The following is a 17917-nucleotide window of genomic DNA, read 5'->3' on the forward strand; positions in this document are numbered from 1 at the left end:
AGACCTTGTGGAGAAGATACTCCATTTTCACAAGGAAAATATAAATTTCATCATGTCATATGGCACTGTCTCCATGATAATTATGGCAGATCTGTAATCAACCTCAATCTGCAAACTCCTGACCTGGCAGATCCACCACTTGACCATCATCAACAGTCAATGAAGTGAGCACGAGGGGCATGCCAGCAACAGTTACTCCATTGACCAATCAGAATGACAAAACAATTTAGTGAAGCTACAAGACAGGACTATTTGTTTGCCAAACAACATAAACATCATGGTCATGCATCTTGGGCTTTCCCAGAGTTGTGCTCTCAACAAAAGTGTTAATTCAACTTCCGCTAACGCAGATCATATCATATACTAACCAATTTCTAGGCACTTGTAGATTCTGCAACAGCAGTACAGTAATAAAGTTATTGAGTTACTGGGCTGGTTAAATAAAAAGGCCAGAGGCTTCGATTCAGAGATTGGGGAATTTAACTTCACTAATTCCTGAATTTTGTAGCATTATATCTTAATGGTAACAATGGAATTACGACACAGAATTGTGAACATGGCTCAGAACGTCACAAAAACCAGTCCTCGCTCCCTTGGGCTCTGTCTATACTTCTCATTAGCTCAGTAAAGCAGCCAGCATAATCAAAGACCCTATCAACCCCAGATAATCTGTCAAGAACAGGATCAAGGAGAGCTTCTAGCTTGCTGTTACCGGACTCTTGAATCATTCCCTAGTACAATAAGGTAGACTGTTGACCTCACAATCTATCTCATTATGATTTTGCATTTTATTATTTACCTGCATTGCATTTTCTCTGCAGCTGTTACACTTTTTTTTCTGCATTTCATCATTTCTTTACCTTGTTCTACCTCAGTGCACTGTGTAATGATATGATCTGTATGAGCAGTATGTAAGACAAGCCAGTACATGTGACAATAATAAATCAATTCCAATTCCAGTTCTAATGTTGTTTTAAAACTCATTTCGTTCACTAGCATCTCTCAGTGAAGAAAATTTCCCTGGCTTAATGTATATGTGACCTCAGATCCACCTCTGTGGTTGGCTCGTGGAGACAGATGATGTGACCATTGTACCAATGACGCCCATGTCCTGTGAATGAGTAAAAGAAAAAGAGACTTTGCCTTTTCCCGTGCCTGCTGCAGCTTTGTAGGATCCCTAATGCCAGCTGCTGCAATGAGGTAAGTAGTACGATTCTCACACATTGCAAATCAGGAAGGAAGAGGAGTGATTTTAAACTATATTTACAAATTGATATATTCTTAATGGCTTCATATGCCATTGAAATTTCACTCAGATTTCACGCAACAAAGCATAACAGTTTCAGTATATTTTATGGGGAGCCATTTGGAAACAGCTTAAATTCACATTATCCAGCTGATTTATTTTGCTCTGTAGTGAAGAAATCAGCAAACAGGATGGGCTTGAGTCACTGACAGAAATTTGGTATTTCTGATTTCCTGAAGTTTGTGACCATCTCAAGAGAGTAATGAGAGCATCCGTTAGTCTTGCGAGATCATGGATCTGTGCCTGGAAAGTCTTCACTCTCCAGGGCGCAGGCCTGGGCAAGGTTGTATGGAAGACCAGCAGTTGCCCATGCTGCAAGTCTCCCTTCTCCACGACACCAATGTTGTCCAAGGGAAGGACATTAGGACCCATACAGCTTGGCACCAGTGTCGTCGCAGAGCATTGTCTGATTAAGTGCCTTGCTCAAGGACACAACATGTTCCCTCGGCTGGGGCTCAAACTCATGACCTTCAGGTAGCTAGTCCAATGCCTTAACCACTTGGCCACAAACATTCCTACAAAAACACACAGGACATTTACTTTAGTGCATTTCAATATTATTGATTCTGATGTTTCCATCAAGACATCTTAGCCGTGTCATTGATAGGCTGTGAATAAAAGTGTGCAAAAGTTGAAAAGAGGACATTAGTGCTTATTACTATATTTACAAGAATATTTCCTCTCTTTTTCTGCTGGCAAGGTCATTAATTGCACCATTTACTGAATTTTTGCTATTCTTGGCCAACTGGAGGCGGAAATCTGCTATTCCCATGATGGCAGGATCAAGTTTTGGGAGCTGATCTATCCACTGCTACAATGCAACTCTGACATTGAATAGAACCGCATCCAAGCAAAACCCTATAGCAATAATTTTATTGACAGTACCCTATGGAGAAGCTACCAGCAATATAGAAAATAAAAGGTTGGTAAAAGATATCTTCCCATCACAACAGTAGAAAATACTAGAACTGCTCAGAAAACCAATTTTTGAAGCTAGAATGTTATGTTGTGGCTGGATAAATACATAAACAGATCTCTGTGATATATATTCACGGCAGATCTATGAATTGTCCATCAATCCGGCTATGTTAGTTGAGGACAAAACTGAAAGGAAGGTTATAGAATTTTATAGAAAGGAAGATTATAGTCCCTTTGTGTGTAGTTTTTCATTTATACTATTGCACTTTGTTCTACCGTGAATGCCTGCAAGAAAATAAATCTCAGGGTAGTATTTGGTGGTGATATATACGTAATTTGATAATAAATTTACTTTGCGCTTTGAAGAATTCTGTGCTAAAAACAGAGTCAATATAAGATATAGAAATGCAGAATCTGCAGATATACACATTATGTCAAGCTTCAAATGAGGAAACAAAACTGTCAATTTTTATAGTAAAGGAAGTATGGTAGAAGCTTTGCTTGTTTTGAAGGATTAATCAAACATCGCCCTAAACATTGACCTTGAACTCCTAAGAGTTCACTCAGTCAATACCAAGCTCTTACTTGAATTTACTCCTGCTGAAACGTTGATCACTGTTTCTTCCAACCCATTTTAGAAGGAGAGGCTACTAAAAAGAAAGTATCACAACGTAAACTGAAACAAGTAGATAGATGTTCAGCATAAATGACAATGCTTATGTACTAAAACCTGGTAGACTAGAGATCAGGAAATAAAACTTTAGGGAAAAAAATGGAATTGTACAGGTCCAGAAATTATCTTAAGAAAGTTGAAGAGAAATTCTTTTAACTCTGCCTAATCTTAGCAAATGTAGCTGAGAGGATAACAGAAGATAGAAGAGGTCTCTGAAGCGAATCCAACAATTACTCCAGAGAAGTCTCTTAAGGAGTATTCTGGTGTTATGTGAATGTTCTAAGTTAACAAATTTCATGACACATGCCGGTGATAATAAACTTGAGTCTGATTCTGAATATAGCAGGTATTGATTCAAGCAAGGACCAGTCTTCAGTCTTTATTGTAAATTGCAAGCAGTAACTTAAAGTGAAACTGGCCCATAGACTAAGGCTATGTCCACACTAGACCGGATAATTTGGAAACGCCGGTTTCACGTAAGAACGACAGGCGTCCACACTAGGCATTTTTAAAAATACCTCTGTCCTCATTAAAGCGGATATTTGGGTGAATCTCCTCCTACTGGGCATGCGCAGGACACACAGAAAACAAGCGAAGAGGAAACGGTATACTTGGTGCGTGTTTGTCCAGTTACAGACTAGAGAAACTTAAAAGGAAATTGCCAAACGAAAGACTCGGTGCACGTTTGTCCAGAAACATTTCCTACAGCTATAGTCTCTTCACCGATGAAAGGGACGACAGCTACAACTAAATGCAATAAGGCTTGTTACTAGGCAAAAGTGAAATTTGCTGTTACATCATTTGTTTGCCTTTATTTTTGTCATGTCTTTGTGTATTATTTTGCTGTATTTAACATGTGCAATAAAACGAGTTACTGAGCAAAAGTGACAATTGCATCTATTGAATGTTTGCACAAGCAATACATTAATAAAGCACCTTGTTAAATGTATGAAACATGTCTGCATCAGTGTTATCTTGTATTTCCATACAATGTTACATTAGGCTGTTACACATCTATTGTCAGATATTGTTGTTGTGGTGTTGGAGGTTGCGTTCAAGAAAACAATGAAATGCCGCACTGCTGCCAACATTTGTTCTGACACGTCATGACAGCGGTTTTAAAAATATCCAGTTACCCCGTACACACTAAGTCGGTTATTAGGCGTTTTCAGATTTATTCACTCTGGAGAGCATTTTTGAAAATCTCCTTTTTCGGGGGAGGAAAACGTTGTTTCTGTGTGGTCGGAGGGTCAAAACGAATTGAAAAAGCTTCGGTTACAGATTTATCCGGTCTAGTCTGGATGTAGCCTAAGAGATACGATTTGCAAAACGGTGACCATGAGAGATTGCATACGCATCAGCCAAACGTTAAAACAATGGGATTGTGCTAATTGTCCTGCATTAACTATGGGTTTAAGGAATTTCCACAATTCTAAATGTAAATAAGTTCGGGGAAATTTTCCCGCAAGGTATTTGAACATTCAGTGTTGTCTTTCACTGTAGATATGAAATTCAAAGGAAGCTTTGTCAACCCAAATTATTGAAGTAAATGGTGTCATTGTAACTATTGAAATTGTCTTGTATTAGCTACTGTTTCCTTTGATCTTAATGGTATAAAAATGTGATGTATTTTGGGTTTGCGAGCCTTTACCGAGAGTGTCTTCAGAATGATGCCTGCTTACTGTGATGAATAAAGACTTCTATGTCACCGGCTTCAGTATCTCTCCAGTGATTTTAATTAATCAGTCACAACAAAGTCCACATGAGTTAAGATGGGAAGACAGAGGAAATGATAATTCTACAATATTACTGAATCTATGACTTCAAACAACTAACCTGATTACTAGAAAAGTCACAGAGAGCAAAAGCTGGTTTACCTCAGTTTATTCTATTTTATTTCAGATTATTCTTTGGAAAGGGGGAAAGCAAGGTAATATATATACAATAATGGTTGTGAACAACAGTTTGTGTCCAAAGTTCAAAAGCTCAAAATTCTAAGTAAATTTCTTATCAAAGTACACATATGTTACCATGCAGTATACTACCTTGATATTTATTACATCTCTGTCATATCTTTAAGGGTATGTAATGTAACTTATCACACTTTGGGTTGCAACCATGTTTTGCAGAAAGTTCTAGAGAAGTGTTCTGCAATGAGCTCTTGAATAAACACACATGCGTTGTTAGAGCTCAATGTTTTGTGTTAAAATCCAATTCATAACTTCTATCAGGGGTTTAATTTCATACTTGTATCCATTAAAGTGTTGAAAAACACAATGCATGCCAACCATCTTGAAAAGATATTCTGTTGTTAAAATTGAAAACAGAATCTTTGCCTTTTATACTGTACAGAATGAAAAGCTATTTGCTAAATGCCTTATACTGGAGCAGTTGAACCATAGCACATCGGTTCCTTTGCAGCTGTACCAGGAAAATTATGTGCTGGCATTAATACCGCAAGTTAGAAGAAATTCTGTCAGTAAAGTATTTCAATTCTGTCAAAATTCTGAAGATGTGTTGTATTTGAAGCGAATTGCAAGAAAAATGCTTAAGAATTGTGGTTTCACCTTTTACTGTGTGGTCTTGACAGAATTATCTATATCACTATTTGACGGGCTTTGGTAATTGTATTCAAATGTAAGTAGAATCTGGTGACATGACAGTTGTTATAAATATTTTCTTGTGACAGACGGGATGTACCATAAGCTCCATAATCCCTATAACTGTCAACAAAGTACTTGAATTATGTTTGGAGAAGATGGAGAATTAAACAGCTGTGGTAATTTAAACTTCAGAAGAGATTATTACTAAAAATCAAAATATATATTTCTTAATTATGTCTATTGTTACATTCAAAAATGGAATATGGTTATAATTAGTCAGTTTCCTCAATGTTATATTTAGACAGAGATGGATTTTTGTTTTGATTAACATCAGATATTAAAAAGGCAAAATTTTACCATTGCAGGGTGAATAAATTCCATATGGATATTTAGTACAGGTTACAAGATTCAATTTAGGCCCATAAGATTGATAATGTCTATATTTACTGTACATAGAAGAGTGTTAGATATTGATAGTTTATATTTCAGTAAAATTGCTGTTGAGAACTGTTTCGTGAAGTCACTGAAAATTCAAGATGGCCTTGTTTAAAAAGATCTGTCTCAACGTTTCCTTTGTGAAAGATTTTTTTTGCAACAAGAATTGTATTAAATTTGCTTGATGGTGTGAATCCACTGATGCCGATATCTAAGTTTTCCTTAGTAGGGCAGTTTGCAGCATGAAATGTTTTTTTTTATAAATACATTCTTCTCTCTTTCTTTCTCTCACCCTTTTGTCCATTCATTTCCTTATAATGATATAACAATATCCACTCTGTATCCAGATTCTGCTCACCCTGCAGTTTAAGAGGGAGAAGATAAAGTCAGATGTATCAGTATTATAGTGGAGTAAAGGGAATTACTGAGGCATGAGAGAGGAGCTGGCTGAAGTTAATTGGAAAGAGAGACTAGCAGGGATGACAGGAGAACAGCAATGGCTAGAGTTTGTGGGGGCAATTCAGAAGGTGCAGGATAGTTACATCCCAGAGAGGTATTGTAAAGGGACGGTGAGGTAACCATGGCTGACAAGGGAAGTGAAAGACAACATAAAAGTAAAAGAGAGGGCATATAATATCAGAAAAATTAGTGGGAAGTTAGAGGATTGGAAAGCTTTTAAAAACCTACAGAAGGCAACTAAAAATGTCATTAGGAGAGAAAAGAAGAAATAAAAAAGTTAAGGTAGCCAATAATATAAAAGAGGATTCAAAAAGTTTTTCAGGTATATCAAGAATAAAAGAGAGTTGAGGGTGGATATCGGACCACCAGAAAATGATGATAGAGAAGTTGAAATGGGGGACAAAGAAATGGCAGGCAAGCTTAATAAGTATTTCGCATCATTCTTCACTATGGAAGGTTCTAGCAGTATGCTGGAAGTTCGAGCCTGTCAGGAGACAGAAGTAAGTGTAGTTGCTATTACTAAGGAGGAAGTGCTTGGGAAGCTATAAGGTCTGAAGGTGGATAAGTCAACTGGACCATATGGAATACACCCCAGGGTTCTGAAAGAAGTAGCTGAAGAAATTCTGGAGGCATCAATAATGATCTTTCAAGAATTATGAGATCCTGGACTTGTCCTGGAGGACTAGAAAATGACAAATGGCACTCCACTCTTTAAGAAAGGAGGCAGGCAGAAGAAAGGAAATTACAGGCCAGTTAGCCTGACTCCAGTGGCTGGCAAGATGTTGAAGTCCATTATTAAGGATGAGGTTTCGGGGTACTTGGAGGCACATGATAATGTTGGCCAAAATCAGCATGGTTTCCTTAAGAGGAAATCTTACCTAATAAATCTATTGGAATTAATTGAGGAAATAACAGGCAGGATAGACGAAAGAGAGCCAGTGGATGTTGTTTGCCTGGATTTTCAGAAGGCCCTTGACAAGGTGCCACATATGAGGCAGCTTAAAAAGATAAAGGCCCATGGTATTACAGGATAGCATGAATAGACGTTTGGCTGACAGGCAGGCGGCAAAGGGTGGGAACAAAGGGGGCCTATTCTGATTGGCTGCTGGTGACGAGTGATACTCCACTGGGGTCGGTATTGGGACCACTTCATTTCACATTATATGTCAATGCTTTGGATGAGAGAAGTGATGGCTTTGTGGCCAAGTTTGCAGATGAAACAAAAAAAGGCGGAGAGATAAGTTGTGTTGAGGAAGCAGGGAGTCTGCAGAAGGACTTTGACAGGGAGAAAGGGCAGAAAAGTAGCAGATGAAATATAGTGTGGGGAGGTATAGTCATGCACTTTGGTAGAAGAAGTAAAGATACAGATTACTTTCTAAATGGAGAGAAAATTCAAAAATATGACATGCAAAGGGACTTAGGAGTCCTTGTGCAGGATTCTCTAAAGGTTAACTTGAAGATTGAATTGGCGGTAAGAAAGGCAAATGCAATGTTAGCATCAATTTTGAGAGAGCTAGAATATAAGAGCAAGAATGTAATGCTGAGGCTTTGTAAGGCATTGGTCAAACCAAAGTTGGAGTTTTGTGAGCAGTTTTGGGGCCATTATCTAACAAAAGGTGCTGGCATTGAAGAGGCTCCACAGGAGGATCATGAGAATGATTGAAACCATTAATGTATGAGGAGCATTTGATGGCTCTAGGCCTGTATTCTCTGGAGTTTAGAAGAATGACCTATTGAAACCCATCAAATATTGAAAGGCTCAGACAGACTGGATGTGGAGAGGATGGTTCCTATAGTGGGCGAGTCTAGGACCAGAGGGCACAACCTCAGAATAGAGGGATATCGATTTAGAACAGAGATGAGAAGGAATTTCTTTAGCCAGAGGGTGATGAACCTCTGGAGTTCACTGCCAGAGATAGCTGTGGAGGCAAAGTCATTGAGCGTATATAAAGCAAAGGTTAATAGTTTCTTGTTTGGTCAGGAAGTCAAAGATTTCGTGGAGAAGGCAGGAGAATGTGGTTGAGAGGGATAATAATTCAGCCATGATGAAATGGTAGATCAGGCACAATGAGCCAAATGGCCTGATTCTGTTCCTACGTCTTATAGACATATGGTCTTATGTGTCTCTGAAGATTTAGAATTTGCAGACTTATTGATTATATTTCCCGTATCTGCTATCAACTGACTGAAAAGATGTGTTGGTAAATATTTAGGAGGCTATTGTTAGGGAATAATCTGGAGTGAAGTGGATATAGCAGATATTAGTTCAATCAAGAACAAGTCTTCAGTTCGTACTATAAATGTAAATAGATTCAGCATGCTTGCAATTAGCTTTCAGTTTTTAGTGTAAATTCCAAATAGTAAAATGAAATTAAATTGGCCTCCAGATTAAGAGATTGAATATGCAACAGACAAATGTTAGAACAATGGGTCTGCATCAAATCAGGCAACATGGCTAAATTATTTGCACCATTGTGACTTGAGTTCAAACTGGCTGACCAGATGGATATTGTCACTTGGCATATTAAACATGGTCACAGGTATCGGCAATCAATAGGTTTTGTATACCTACGATTTTTGTGTACTCAGACACAGTCCTGGCAACATTAATTTTGGGTGTCTGGCTTTCTGTCGTCAGAAGTTTTAGAATAGTTGTGTTAATTAGTTTCTCCCAAAACATTTGGACCTTAAAGAGTCCAAACAGTGTCATTCCACTGTAAATATGTACCTCAAAGGTATTGAAGTAAACAATGTTATTACAACTATTGAAATTAATTACTGTTACCTTTGATCTTAGGGGTTTAAAAATCTGATGTACATTTGGGTTTGTGAGCTTCTATTGAGAGTGTCTCCATGAGAATCCATTCCACATCCCCTTTTTCCTTTCTCACCTCATCTCCTTGCCTGCCTATCGCCTCCCTCTGGTGCTCCTCCTCCTCTTCCTCTGTTCCATGGCCTTCTGACCTTTTCTGTTAGATTCCGCCTTCTCCAGCCCTGTATCTCTTTCACCAATCAACTTCCCAGCTCTTTACTTCACCCCTCCTTCCTCCCAGTTTTACCTATCACCTTATGTTTCTCCCTCTCCTCCCTCTGTCTTTTAAATCTACTCCTCATCTTTGTTTTCTCCAGTCCTGTTGAAGAGTTTCAGCCCAAAGAGTTGACAGTACTCTTTTCCACAGATGCTGCCTGGCCTGCTCAGTTCCTCTAGCATTTTATGTGTGTTCCATGAGAATCCTTGCTTGTTGTGATGAATAAAGACTTCCACATCACCAGCTTTAGTGTCTCTCTGGTGACTTCGATCATGGTCAAAACAATAGTATTCTATTAATCAGAGGCCTATTATTCCTTTTCCTGAAGAACCTAATTCCTACAAGCTCTTATTTGTGAGCTAGTCAAATGCAGCGATTTGACCTGCTGCACCAGCATGAACTGTGCCAGTTTAGTTGCACCTATTTTGTCAGTAGATAAAATACACAAGTTGATGGACTTACTCAACCTTCTACCTGCGGAAAGAAAATTGGCTGCTTTTAGACACTATTTTTGTAGCTCTATATTTGGTCTCTAGCATTAACTGTATGCTCTAGTGGGCATGTTATGTTGGCACCAGAATGTGTGGTGACACTTTGTGGGCTGCCCCTGGCTCATCCTTGGGTGTCTCGGTTGTTATCGCAAGCAACACATTTCATTGCATGTTTCAAAGTGCACATGATAAATACATTTCTATTTTGAATCTTGAATCTGGTACTGACAATCAATGCTCCTTAATTTTATCCATAAGAAGTATAAAAAATAAATACTAAACAACAGTGCATGCTTCTCTTTAATATTCATATTGTTATCAGGTCCATATATTGTAGTGTTAGCACATTCTTCAAACAAGACACCATTGCCATTCATGTTGCTCTTTGGACAATACATATTGCAAGTGTTTGGGTGGTTTTACATAGAGTTTGAGCCTGTGCCTGCCTGCCCTCAGTAACTCGTGCTAAGTGTGCATATTTAGTAGGAAATGTTCTTTGTAATCTGCCTCTGAGATCAGCTCAGTTAAATTAATGGGGCTGAACTTCGAAGTGCAATGCAATGTGTAGCCAGTACAGCATATTTATGTTTAGTGCAGGTAACCAAAGATAAATTTCCACCCCAATATAATCTAACGATTTAATCAATCTAAACAATTTCCAGTTGGTAATGTGATAAATAACAAATGTAATTTACAACTGGCCATAACTTCATGCTGGAATATAGAAACTATTGTTCTTGGAGTCAACAAAAAATAGGCAATAGCTTTGAGCATTTGACACCAAAAGTGACTTCTTTTTCATGTCATGGAGAATAATTGCCTTCTTCCCACTAATTCTGTTTTAAGGTCTATGCAATTCAATATGCCTGTAAAAGTATATTAAAACTTACTGTTTTGTTTCCACTTCATTTTACAATAGGATTGCTGTGTGTTTGAATCATAACCATCCCTTTGCCATGTATAAGGTCTCTTACTTGTAAACAAAACCAAATTTAATGAAATTGCTGGCTATGAGATCAGTGCAGCTCAGAAGCATTTCAATGATAGCAAAATATTCAAATAGGACTTCCATACATATATTTTAAACAAATAAAACAGTCTTCCTGGGATGTTCCAATGCTTACTGCAACATAAATTGAATTTAAAGATCGTTCTGACTTTATCCTTCATTGAATCACTGAAGGTTATTTTAAACTTAGCTTATTTTTCCCTTGACAGATTCTTCGGTCTGTTGTATAAATGTGTTGCTTCTTGCTTACCAAAGAAAATGCCTCAGCAAACCCTTTGGGCAGAAGGTGCTGAATACACAGGTCACCACTAGAGTGTAGTGCCTGTTATATTCATCTGTTGCAGGTGATTCTTTTTTAAAAAAATACAGATTCATGATGTTTCCTGATCCCTTCAAAAGTGTGTTGTATAGTAGTAGGTGACGTCTCTGGGGAATGGTCTTCATTGCCCTCATTTCGTAATGAAGATTTGTATTATACTGAGCCCACGACCATTGGAAGATGGGATTAGTTTGTAATTCAACTTGTTGTATCAGTGACCTCTCTACTCAGAGGTGGTGAGAGGGTGGCGTCGATACCATTCCTGGCCACCTTAACCTGTGGTTCACACCAACTTTTCCAAGCGTCAGCCACAGATCCCTACCTCTGACAATGGGGGAGGCTGGGAAGAAACATATGTCAATGGTTAGTGCCAGGTGTAAAATGATGAAATCTCTGGTTACTGTCAATGGGAACAGAAGTGAGACTTTAAGTACAACCAGGTGCCATGCAGCCACAGTAACTGGTTTCTAGGAGGAGAAAAGTACAGTGCTTCCAGTAAAAACCCAACATGTTTTTTGATGTAAAATGGTTGTTGAAAGCTGGCAGCTTGCAATTAAAAATGATCTCTTAACATACATTCATTCTCTAAATATAATCTCTTGTAAAAAAGCATAATAAACAGGAATTAATCTGGCTTAAATGGAAGTTGATGTGTTTTTCTCTGAGTTTGTGTTGGACGTATAAAGTCAGGCTTAAATGAAAGACATGGGTAGAAAGGGCTAAATACAGCACTGTTTGGCCTTAGGATAAGTATGATGCTGTGATACTTGGAAGTTTCAAGGTCTTTTTTGGGTTTTGTTAAACCTTGTAGTATCAGAGTCATTCCAGCTCTGTGAGAGAGTCCAGTCACTCAGGATCGTTTTTAGTATTGGTATAAAACTGGAGCTCGCATACTGCTGAGCAATCTATATTACCATCAGATTTCCTCCTATTTAGGACTTCTGTACTGATATCGACTTGTAACAGAATTACAAGCCAATGGAGACCAGCAATTGTACATTGTTATGCTGAGCTGTGGAAAGGAGCTACAGCTGAAAAAGATTTCATGTTCAGTTTTTGCAAGTGTCTTCTTTTTCTCAGACTGCTGCATGTGGCTTTGCACACACATTTGACTGGAATGTAGCAGAACTGATTAATTATATTGCTGACGTGATGTTTATAAATCATAATTGCACAGCTATTATAAATATCATGCACCACAATGTAATTTCCGTTGTATCTGTTTTAATAAAATAACAAACATTCTTATTGCTTATGAAATTAGAAGTACAGAAAGTAAAATGCTCTTTACATTCAAACTCTTTGATCCTCTATAATTCCTACCTGCAGGGGAAACTGCAATACATCATTACATGTTGTTCGAAGTCTTTGTAAATACATTTTTTGATGCTGATGTCTAGTGTGGTTTTCATGCATTGTTTAAGGCCAGTAGTTAGGTCTAATCGCTCTTTGGCTAAGAAGATTACTGAACAATTGCTCCCAGTCACTTTGTGAAACATCACGCAAAGCCTTAGGTATCTAAGAGAAGTCCACAAACTACATAACCTCAAAGCAGCTGGAAAGAGTTTAGAAATCACGTGACTAAAGCTGCCTTCTCTCTGTTCAATAATAAGAACCATACAGTGACATGTCTAATATCAAATCCCACAGGTTTCCATTGCTTCCTTGCTGGATGCATCCAGGATGTAGAATCCCTTTTGACCTATTACTAAATAACCAAAGTTAATAAGCAAAACAAACTTGTACCACCTTCTAAAGTTCAAAGTAAATTTATTATCAAAGTATATATACCAAACACAACCAAAAAACTAAAAATTCAAGAGCTGGATATAATTTCAGATTTTAATAATCATAATCAAATTAATATTGTACTTTGAAGGGAAAGGAAAGTCAGGCATTTTCTTTCTTATCTTTAATTAGACAACAGGGACCGTAAAGTATTTGCATCCATTAGCTAATTTTAATCAAAACAATCGCTGGTTGGTTTCATGAAGAGCTTCAGATTGTTTATCTTCCTCTGATTCCCCAATTCTCCCAGTGGAGTGACACACATCAGCGAAGACATCACATGGCTTTAGACAGACCCAGCACTGTTATCACCATAATTAAAGTCTCATTTATGCTTCAGCTGCAGATTCTGATTTGTTATCATTTTGCAGCTGAATCATTGTACATGTTTCCTAATAAATGGTGTGGAGTAATTTGCAGCGATGACAAATCGGAGTCAAAGCCTTCAGACTGTGGTTGTGTAGGTGGGCTGATTTGTGTAGGAGGACATTAAAAACAGACAGGAGAGAACACCTGATACCACTCTCAATTGCACTATTCTGAATAGAAGTAAAATTTGATCAAGATTACGAACTGAATGTATGAGAAGCCTGTGATGTTAAAACCTTCACTGGACAGTCACAAACTAGATAAAGGAGAATGCAGGTCACCCCATATACAGCATTGCTGGTTTGCTCACAAACTTCAGAACATTATCATCAGACTTGCATCTGAGCACAGGTACTTACAGGAGATATCAACAGTAACACTAGTGTTGAAGTTAGTAGCAAAGCTCAGATTGCTTGATGTGCTGCCAGTGTGATTAACAAAGCCTTTACTTTGCTCAAGAAGAAAGATCTTTAGAAGTAATTAAAATAGCATAGGCCAGACATCGCTGAGGAAAAAAAACACATTAAGGTATAAATTGATGAAGAAAAATTGCATCATGAAGTGCAAGTCTTTCTTCTTTTGTTTATTTCTCAGTTCTTCAAACTCAAAAGTTAAAGAACTTAGTTGTTGGCCTTAGTTGGTCAGACAGGTATACAGGACAATCATGCAAGTCCAGAAAACTACATCAGATTTAATTCCAGGGGGAATGGTAGCCCCACAGTTATTGCTGTTGCTTCACCACTCCAGGGACATGGGGGTAACCCTGATTTTGGCTGCTGTATGTGAGGAACTTTCTTCATGACCAAGGTTTCCTTGCACATATCAAAGATGTGCTGATAGTTAAACTGGAGACAGTAATTGAACTCTCTGTGTGGATTAATGGCAAAAAAAATGAAGGAGAGTTAATGGGCATGTGTGAGAGAAAATGTTACAGGAGTACGGCGAAGAAGAAGGGTATGGGATGAGTAAATTTGCTGCCCTAGAACTCCCAGATTTTTTCTTTCTGTGCATTAAGATAAGTGAGAAATGATGTAGAAGTGAGAAAAAGGGAAACAGGGAAGTGGTACAAGAAAAACTTGCAAATAATTTGTAAAGAATTCCAAGTAGTCCAACAGAGACACAGTGCTGAAATTATTGAATATCATTTGGGTGCAATATTTTTCAGATAGTCAAAACATCTTTTTGGGGCAATAAAAATATCATGAGATAAAGGAGTGAAATCAGCAGGTGGAATTGGTGTAACAATTTGAATCATGAAGCAGTCTCAATGGGATAGATTTACCATCCCTGATCTCATTTCTCATGTTCTTCTGTCCTTCACAGAAAGCTGTGAGATTCTTTTAGAACAATAACCTAAAATAGATTGAATAATTTTCCACATTGATGTTAATCCTGATTAATCTAAGCTTTGGTGGTTATCGATTTTAAATAACTTGTGGTGGTGAGTATAATGCCTTCACAGAAGCATTAAGGTGCACGTGCATCAAAATCAGATTAGTTAGCATCTGTTCCTTGAGTAAGAATCACATAAAAAACAATATATCTTGGAGAAGGCCGTGCCTGACATTTTCCCAGTGGCAGGCGCATTACCACTGATGTCACTGTTGGCGTAATATCCATTTTCACCCTTGCTGACATAAATTGGAGCTCAAAAAAAGTGCAACCTACAATCATCTGGGAACAGTCACAGTATAACTGGAGGCACAACACACCAGCTATTTGGGTTTTCTCGCAATTTAAAGAGCCACTCCACTGTTAACTTCAATGTTGACTGCAACATGTTTAAGTGCTTCCCTCAGTGTGCAGAGCACACCGAAACTGCCAGAGACTTTTATTTTCTCTCCAACATTTAGATTCTCAGATAGTCATGAATAGCTGCCCTGCTAATGAAGCTCCTGACATTGCTGCATGACTACATATTTTGCTAAGGCCACCACTGATCTCTTAATGTTCAGGGTGACCTTGAGGCAGGTCCATCAGGTGAAGAGCCAACTTCCAGAAAGTCTTTCAAGGCTGGAGAACTCAGACGATGAATTTATTTGCTGAGCCAGCTTTTCCACTGGCTGTCAACACTGAGATGTGTGCTGTTCTGTGGGAAGGTTTTCCAAGCTTCCTGTGCATGAGGAGCTCTCTCCATGGTGGTCAAGGTTGCAATGACTCTGAATTTCCCCACCACAGGCTCTTCTCAAGTGACTGTAGCAATCTGCTGGTCAGTGCTGCACCAGCGAGGTTACTCAGGCACTGTGCTTGCAGAGAAATGATTTCACCTCATTTGATTTCAACGAGGAACGGGAGGATTTGCCAATGTAGTTCTCCTCCCACCAGAGCCAGCAGCCACTGAATGCACTGCTGAGCCTTATGGGCTCTCATTTCTACCTTTTCATCAACACAGATATTTAAACGTTCTCAACATTCATTCAATGGTGGACCATGGAAAGAGTTTCTTGCGGTCACTGCCAGGTTTGTAGGAAGCAGACGTGACAGTAGTCTCCTCAGAAAGACCACATAGCCATTCTGCCTGGAGAGCTGAATCCTGAGGGACAAGGGCTATCACAACAATTTGCTTTCTTATCAAAGCCATGAGGAGTTACTATCAGAAGAGTTGCAGTAGCATGTAAATCATTGGTGAACTTCTCCTGAAAGTGCATCAGTCCATTACCTCAGACACAAGGTTGCTGTGTGCCACAACACATAGTCAGACAACCACCACCAAAGGGCTAGCAGCCGCAAGTCGTGGGCTGAACAACAGCAGCACCAGGAAGAAGGTGGCATCAACCAGTGGAATGATCTTGCTCAGCAGCTACAGCCTCAACCCCCCCAACTGAGAGGTAGATGCAGGCACAGACCATATAGGTGAGGGTATGATAGAGAGAACACTTTTCCTCAGGAACCTGTGGATTCATTCGTCCACCCACCCCTCACCCCGAAACAAGTAGACTTCTCCACATTCCAGCGGTCACCAATAATCACCCAGCCGTCTCTTGATAATCAGCTCATATGCTGCTTTGTTGGTCCATTGACACTAATTGTGTGGCATCAATTACAGACTCCAACATAACTGATGAAGCAATTTGCTACAACAGTTTGCCATAGCCCACTACCCACCTCGAGCACTTTTGTTTGGTTGTGAAATTCCTTTGAGCCTTTCAAGTGGTGTGATGTGAGCAGAGTGGGAATGGAGATCCCCACACCTGGATGCTTCACACGCAACCACCTCTGGCCAGGCACACAGGACCTACAACCAAACAGTTATCTCACAAATGAGATTCACTGGGTCTCTTTCATTAAACATTTGGGTAATTCCTCTCTTTCCTCTGGCTTCTTTCTGCTCCACGTCTGTTTCAGCTGCCTGTCCACCACAGGGAGTGTGCCTTTAAAGGATCCGGTGCACTACCTGGTTGGTGCAAGGTGGTGTCAAAAACTACTGTACGTTTAGCATTGGGAAGTGAAGCAAATCCTGCTCTAGAAAATACTACCCTCTTTTTTCCCAGAATGAGCCCTGAAGCACCCTAATGCTATTTCAGGTGACTTTTTGACTAATTTTCAACATCTTTGCAAGGATCCTAGATGAACATTGGCAATAAACACAAGCTGGTCTAAAACAGTGACCCCATTTCTAAGCAAGTTCAGATGTGAACATTAAGGTACAGACACAGAATGCTGGAGGAACTCAGGCAGCGTCTATGGAGAGAAATAAAGAGTCAACATTTCAGGCTGAGACCCTTCGGGTGGAAATCTTGAGATGAAGGGCCCTGGCCTGACACCTCTAATGTTTATTTCCCTCCATTTATGCTGCCTGGCCTGCTGACTTCTTCCAGCATTCTTTATGTGTTGCTTAAGATTTCCAGCCTCTGCAGAATCTATTTTGTCTCTGAACATAGAAGTCAAAATCAATATATATTTACTATCAAAGTATTATGACAGTATACAACCCTGAGATTTGTCTTCCCACAGACAGCCACGAAACAAATGAACACCATGGAACCCATTCAAAGAAAACGTCAACACCCAACATGCAAAAAAAAAGAACAAATCACGCAAACAGAAAAAACTGAGCGAAAAACACAGAATACAAAACTAGCAAACCACAAAGTCATTAAAACTTTCTTGAAATATTCAGTTTAGTTCAGGTCAGTTCAACTTAGTACTGTGTCGTTTGTTGATTGCAGGCTGCAGAGTCAGTTCTCCCCGATCAAAACCGCACAAAATAGCAATAAATTATAAAAATAATTATAAAAATATAAAAAAGCAATATATTATTTCCACACAGGTAAACTACTTCCAAGATTTCCAGTCTAAGATGGTTGTGACTTTGTTATATTGCTTCAAAGCAGACACATCAATGATTCTCATGTCCAAGTAGAATCCATCTTCTTAGACATAATCTCAGGACTGTGGATGACTTGCTGTACTGGAGTCCGTGAGCTCCGAAGTAATTAATGGGGTCTGTTAGAGTGAGTTTTTGGGTAGATGATTCATTTACACTTAAATGACTCTGGCCACCAGTCTTCTGTTTGA

At 38.9% G+C, this 17917-nt stretch overlaps 1 long non-coding RNA gene across 1 annotated transcript in view; it reads left to right on the top strand.

The window, feature by feature from the left end:
• The first annotated feature begins 1159 nt into the window (after positions 1-1159).
• Positions 1160-17917, top strand: part of LOC134356488 (uncharacterized) — a 54099-nt gene continuing 37341 nt past the window's right edge. The window contains exon 1 of the long non-coding RNA XR_010020366.1: positions 1160-1200. This is a non-coding gene — a long non-coding RNA (uncharacterized LOC134356488). The remainder of the gene's footprint in view (positions 1201-17917) is intronic.

This window comes from Mobula hypostoma, chromosome 14 (assembly GCF_963921235.1).
Source record: "Mobula hypostoma chromosome 14, sMobHyp1.1, whole genome shotgun sequence".
NCBI classification, from domain to species: domain Eukaryota; kingdom Metazoa; phylum Chordata; class Chondrichthyes; order Myliobatiformes; family Myliobatidae; genus Mobula; species Mobula hypostoma.